This window comes from Ambystoma mexicanum, chromosome 13 (assembly GCF_040938575.1).
Source record: "Ambystoma mexicanum isolate Mex_15411 chromosome 13, UKY_AmexF1_1, whole genome shotgun sequence".
NCBI classification, from domain to species: domain Eukaryota; kingdom Metazoa; phylum Chordata; class Amphibia; order Caudata; family Ambystomatidae; genus Ambystoma; species Ambystoma mexicanum.
In genome coordinates, this window is record NC_090938.1 from 775,278,404 (window position 1) to 775,285,512 (window position 7,109).

The following is a 7,109-nucleotide window of genomic DNA, read 5'->3' on the forward strand; positions in this document are numbered from 1 at the left end:
CTGATCCTGTAACTAAGAAGCTAATAAAGTAACCACTAAGAGCACCTGACCTTGTGTATCCTGAGTGTCCTTGATGAGTGAACCCTATGACCAAGGGCTGGTCTTAACAATTGGCTAAACACTTTACCATACATGACTAATCCATAACACCATGACTGAGAGTTTCCTATACCTCTAACGGTTATGCTCAAACAACATTTCTGCCATAAAATACAACTGTGAACTGTCACCGTAAACACACACAACAGAGAAATTGACATTAATCATTCCCATGCAGGACGCTTGTTCAAACTCCGACCACTACCATAGATCAGCATAGCCTCCAAAAGACACTTCTATATATGTCTCAGTACTTCCGTTGACGCATGCTTCAATTCACTTTATGGGTAGACAAACTGCTTTACCCAAGTGCCGTGCCCAGTTCATGGGCAGAATACTTGTCTTACCAGCAATGACATACCCTTGGATGCTTTTTGTAAAGCAGACCAGCTGCCTTACCAATGACGAGCTGCCCTTGGCCGCGCTTACCCAAGGCAGAACAGCTGCCTTACCTGTGACGAGCTGCACTTGGCCGCGCTTCCCCTTCTGCCCGGCAACCACTGCACTGAAAACTTGACAAGGCAATCCCTCGCCAGCAGACGCGATCGCAGTTACTCCATCCGGATACTCGGAACGCATAGTTCCTCACTTCCTGAAACTTTGATTTCTACGAGAGCATGCTGACTCGGGTGCTTTACTCTAATGCGGGCATACACCTCCTATAACGTCTCTTCTGCTACTGATCCGTTGCCGCACTGAGTAGTGAGAGGCTGCACCAGGAAGCACACTCCTTAGGGAACGTTGATAGCCTAACACTCTGCTGCCTCGCCAACTCCCCGTGTCTTCCCTGCGACATCAGCAGTCACAATGCAGCAGCGGAGCCTGCCTGAGCCCCACTGTAATAACAGTCTCCTGCTGGCACAGACCGCTGCTGCCTTCACCTTCCTCGGTTCGCTTATCCCACGAGACACGGCGGGGCAAATACTCTTACGCACAGTACCTTAAGCGGCTTCACTTATTCTCTCCATGGCACACAGGCTCTAATGGCGCAGCGCCACTTCCACTGCAGCTATGGGCTGCCCTGAAGTCTTCCAATCTCGGGGATCTCTTGCAGAATTTAAAGTATCACAGGGTGCATATTCCTTTTCATTTCGACAGCCAGAATGTTTCATTGTCTGGACGCCCCCATAGATACCTCTCCTTAGATGTCCTGCCTGTGAGTAGAGTGTGAGTGTGGTGCATGAGCACTTATGGGTCAAGAAAACCTGCAGAGTTTCTAAGAGATTTTACAATCTTGTAAAGTAGTGCATGACCAAGGAATGGTCAAGGAACTCTGCGGAGTTGGAGTTGGATCAGTTTAGTGCATGACCAAGGAGTGGTCAATAAACTTGTCGGAGTTTTGATGTTTGTTAGTGACTCTGCGGTGTCGAGAGGTACTTAGAAGGAGACTAGTACCAAGCTTTGCAGAGCTTTGATGTTATGGTGATTTGTGGCTCTGCGGAGTTTGTTGTGAAAGCTTTGTGAAGCTTTTGTATGTTTTGAGTTGTGGCTCTGCGGAGTCCAGCGGCATCTAGCAGGGGACTAGTGCCTGAAAGCTGTGTGAAGCTTTTATGTTGTTTTTGGTGATCCTATGGAGTTTATAGGGTCCAGGGATTTCGCTTGCAATTCTGCAGGTGACGTCGCATCTTGTGTAGTTGCAGTAGGTGATGGTGATCACCTGGAATACTAAGTTTACCTGGATTCGGTCCTGGAACTGGGCCGCAGTCCGCTTCGCTGCCGTCATGATAAGCGGCGTGAGGAAGGATTGGCATTTTCACCGTCCCTGAGTTCGCTACGCTGGCGTTTGAATCACGCAGCTTGAACAGTCCGGAGTGATGAGGAATAACTTTGGAGTAAAGGACCTGCAGTAACGTCCCTACGTGCCCAGGAAGCCCATGGAAATATAATCATAGCTTCGTGACATGGGGTATTTCTCGTGCTGAAGCGTTGGGTGCGGCCATTAGTAGGAATCGCACAACCTTGGTTTGAGTCTTTAGTCAGTTAAGTTGGAAGGTGAGTGAGGCCCCGTTTTAAGAGAGGAGGAAGCAACCCCATCCTCGTCTCCAATTGTTATGACCATCCCTTGGTCATAGGGTTCACTCATATGGACACTCGGGACACTCAGGCCAGGTACGCTTAGTGGTTACTTTATTAGCTTCTTAGTTACAGGATCAGTTGTCATCAAGTCATTGAGAGATCAAGAGGAATAAGGGATAAGAGCCCACTGGCTCACACCACCCAGGCTCACATATTGTAACTGCCTGGGTCAAACCAATTCAACTCCAAACATTCTAACCTCACACTCCACACTCACAGCCTACATTCTGATGATGACATCAATCCTGGCTCAGCACACATGCAAGCATAAGAGCCAACCCTAACACCGCCTTTCCTACAACAAACAAACACGTCTCAAACTCACAACAGGACGCCACCAAACTCACAAGAGAACGCAACCCTAACAATATGTCAAGTTTTTACTCAAATCCCAGACAATTGCCTTTTTTGTTAAGTTTTCCAAGGAAGTTATCGGCCTCTTCTTTTACTGTTGGAGCAGTCGAACTGAGCTCCTTTAGGAATGTCAGTACCGTATCTTGGAGACTTACCATATAGGAGTTCCTATCCCCTTTCCCATTCCTATTTTTACCAAGTCTTCCTCCCCTTCCGCAGTTCAATCTTATAAAAAAAGTTTACAGCACCTCATTTTCCACAAAGTTTTCAACGATATAAGGCCCAATTCACATCTTATCACCTCGATTGGAATACACCCTGGGAGGCCCAACACGGGTCTCCACAATTTTCCTTCTAATATTCCTCACTTAGTCCGGTATTTCCCCTCGATGGTTTCCAATGCATAGAGTACTACAGGAACAATGCAACTATTATGTACCTCTAGGCAGCCTTCAATTGAGAGTCCTCCCCTACTAGTCATATATCTACGTATCACATTCCACTTCTTAATAACCTTGGACTCGATCATTTCATAGAAACAATTCCTTGGAGGGTCTTTCATGATGGGGATACCTAAATATGGGTATATATCAACTACCTCTAATTTAATAGAGTTGATGTACTAGACTCCCTGGTTGTTACACCCAGTAGAAAGAGGGCAGGGGTTCCACTATCCACAGCAGAAGCTCCCCCGGATAACAATTGCACAGAACGTTATGCCCTAGGGAAATGTTTTGCTACTTCTGTGGCCTGTTCTACCAGAATAGCTAACAATACGAGTCTTCTCGTTAGTTACAGCGACGTCCAATGGGGCCTGCTCCAGGAAGGCCTTCAAGAGGTCCCTGAGCCCACACAATCAAGCCTGCTGGCAGTCGTGACTGAGATCAGACAGGTGACCCATAATATATTAAAGAACACTCTAGACGCTGCAGAGACTGCGGGATGTACTCTAGCCCAGGGGACTCTTCTTAAGAGACACGCCTGGCTGAAAAACTCAGGCTTCAAACCAGAGACTTGGGCCTCTCTCATTAACAAACCTGTTGAAGACTCCAACTTAATTGGCAAGGCTGTCGATGACGCCCTGGAGACTGCTAAGAAAGTGCCTGAGACGCTGAAATCACTCAGCCAGATCACGGCCAAGCCCTTCCACCAGCAATGAGGCTCAGATTTTCGCTGTTCCTTTCGTGGTCAATCTTTCTCCCAGTCTCCCCATGATCATTATGGCTCTGGAAGTACCCCATGGTCCTCCAGCCAAGGCTCATCTGGTAATGGCCAGTATCGGCAGAGAGGTCAATGTAGTGGCAAGGGTAGAGGCAGGAACTCTACACCTAGAGGCTCCCCGGCCTCTACCTCAAAGTGACCTGCCAGTTCGTAGCTTTCGCTGTGGAAAGTGGAACCTCTGGCATCTTTCTAGCGGTTGTAACAACCAGGGAGTCCGGTGTACCGCATGTGAATCTAAGCAGATATAATCATCAGAAATGCTTTTACGGTAATGCATGTCATATATTGTAGCAAATCAAGGCCACTCTTTTCGTGTTTGTATCCAGGTACTAAGGACACTCAAAGGGTTATATTGCTTTTTAATATGGTCTGTCTCCAGTGTCTATGGTTTACAGGAGTTTTTTTTAATCGGTTCAATGTTGGCTAAATCATCGATCTAACAGCAACATCTGGACCTTTGTACCTCTGATGCGGGGGTGAAATAGTTTACCTGTAAAGCCTGCAAATGTGTAGGCCATGCAAACCCAGCAATGACTGGCACACATATGTGCACTTTCCCTAAATAAAAGAAAAAATCACATATGGGGTACACAGGTATGCGTAGAGTACTCTAGCATAGGGTATAAACATATTTGCCTATTAATCCAGCTGTTCATTTTATCATCTTTGATTTGCTCATCCATACATTTTAGCCTATTCAATTAAATAAAAAAATAAAAGAACTCCTTAATGGCGTCCATAGTATATCATGTCTGTAATTCAAAAATGTCAAACACTATAGAATTCACCCCTGTAGCTTAAGCACAGAGGGTACACCCCATTCTCGTGTGAATGTGCTAATTGCATCTTGTGCTACAACTAACAATATCTGCATCACTGTTCCTCATTTCAATCCACTTCCCTCTTTCTCTTTCCATCGTTCCACCATGCGTGCTTCTGTGACGCTCATGAAATGAAACTTTCCTGTGTCAATTTCAATGTCTGAGCCGCTACACTAGAGCGGGCAAGCTCAATTCCAGATATGCTGGAGACGTCACATGATATTCTCAGACATCTTTTATGTCTATCTCAATAGACAGCTGAAGTCCCCATACTATGTTATTAAACCATGCAAATTATCATGCAGAATGGTCAGTAGCTTGAAAGAATTTTGGACATGTTGATTTATAATGCAGTCCTTAATCTGGATATCTGTATGTTCATCGTTCCAAAGAAGCTAGGGACATCATCTCAGTTATCCAGGTGGCCAATGAGAAGTATCTTATAAAATCTTGAATTTACTGATGTTGCCGGAAATGCATTTGCAACACTTTGCCTAGAATGGGTTGGAAGGCAATTCCATAGTGTGCATAAGCAAAGTAGTAGACACTGACTATCCGCTTTCACAAGAAACATACATTTATATGTTTAAGGCAATGCTCATCTTTACAGGCATAGCTAGAGCGGAAATATTCTAAAAGTAGGCAAGAAAGTGTCAAGACGTGTCTTTCCACTGCTTCACTGATCCTAAAATGGGTGCATTTTGTCTTTAATATTCCTCAGCAGAGAACAAGGACTCCATGATGAGAAAACCTGGTATCCATGGTGACAGAGGTCGGTGTCCCATCCTGGGAGAACATACCTTGCCATTCTGCGAGAGGAGGTTCTCCATCAAAGAGAAAACATGGCATCCTGATCAAATCGATTTTCCAAAACATTTACTTCATGTGTTCCCTCTTCAGGGAGACCAGAGTTTCCGTTTCATAGAGAATTATTTGGGGGAAAATGAATACAGGAGAACAATAATTGAGAGATGGAAGTCTGCTGAGCAGTATACAAGAAGCTGGTGATGACGAATTCAGCCTCTTCTAAATATTATTCTATCCTGGTATATATGAGTATTAAAAATGATTAATATTTCCCTGCTTTCCTATGTTAGATGTTTAATGCCAATATGTGAAATTCAAATAAAGAGCCAATAAATAAACATTCTTTGATTGTACAGAAGTGATTACTTTGTTTCATCCATTTTATACAATATTGAAAGCTATAAGCAGCAACAGGGACATGTTTTGAATAGGGATAAAAAAGAAGCAATGTCTAAAATGGCCGACACCTTGCTGAGCCTGATGATACATTGAGTATTGTCACTGCAGTGTCATTTCAATGTTGCATAGTTACATTTGAGTTGTGATGTCATTTCTACATGGGAAATTCTCTGTTCTACGCCTTTTTTGTCCGTCTTTTGATTTGTGAAGCCACCAGAGGAGGGCCGGCAGGTGGGCGGGTGGGGGTGGAGGTGCGGCTAGGGGCTGTATTCTGTCTTGGATGGATACACCACTTAAATTTCAGCTGAAGCCCTTTCTATAGACAGGGTGCCTATTATCTTTGCCCACCACTTCCCTGGCAAAATGGGTGTATGAGGGAGGGTTTGTGGGTGTGTATCGACTTTCTAGTTCTTACAGATCAGCACTCCTCTGGTCTGGATACATATATACAGACATGATTTCGGTTTGTTTCTTGTCAAAAGCAGTGTTTTTTTCAGGAATGTATAAAGCTGATTAAGGCTTGGCTCACCTCTGCCCCTTTCTCACTGTTGCTATTGAGATGGTACTCGCATATTGCTCACTTTTACTTGATCTCTCACAGGTTACACACTTGGGCTCTTCACCAGCCTCCCCACACCTGCCTCTGTAGCACTTTCTCAAGTTTACAGGACCAAGTATAACCCGGGCAGTGTATACAATGAATCATGTTGCCTTGGAATAAAACAAGAAATAAGGAACTTCCCATGACCCTTGAGCTTCTGATGGCAAGAAATTCTCTTGTTACCAAACTGCCCTCAGTGCTTTATGCCGTTTCTTTTTTTTATGAGAGAAAGAGAGTGTATACTTGTGTGTGTCGTCTCTCCATGTCTGTGTCTCTGTCTACGTATGTGTGTCGCTCTTTTTATGTCTCTCTGTCCATGTCTCTTTAGTGCTTTGTCTCTCCCTATCTCTGTGTTTCTTTCTGAGACTGTCCCTGTGTCTCGCGCTCCCTCCCTGTCTTTCTCTCCATCCCTCTCTCTCAGGGCCCACGCTGTCTGTAGTGTGCAATGCATTTTCTTTTTCCTCTCTCACCCTCTCTCCCCTTCTCCCTTTTGAGTCTGTGCACTGAGTAGGAGTCTCTTTCGCTGTCTCAAGTCCTCTCACCTTCTCACTTTAGAGCCTGTCCACTGAGGGAAGGTCCCTCTGCCTAGTCTCTCTCATCCGCCTCCCAAGATTACTCTCACTTAGGGTGACCAGATGCCCAGGTTTTGTCGGGACTGTCCCGGAATTGAGTGTCCTGTCCCTGCCCCCGTCCTGAAAGTACTTTATATTTGTAAACTACACCCTGGAGAG

General features: G+C 45.1%; 1 protein-coding gene across 1 annotated transcript in view; it reads left to right on the plus strand.

The window, feature by feature from the left end:
• The window catches only part of LOC138521938 (E3 ubiquitin-protein ligase TRIM39-like), a 128,963-nt gene extending 123,242 nt beyond the window's left edge, over positions 1 to 5,721 (plus strand). The window contains exon 6 of the mRNA XM_069635111.1: positions 5,293 to 5,721. The gene's annotated coding sequence lies outside the window, so the exon portion shown is untranslated. The remainder of the gene's footprint in view (positions 1 to 5,292) is intronic.
• The last annotated feature ends 1,388 nt before the right edge of the window (positions 5,722 to 7,109 follow it).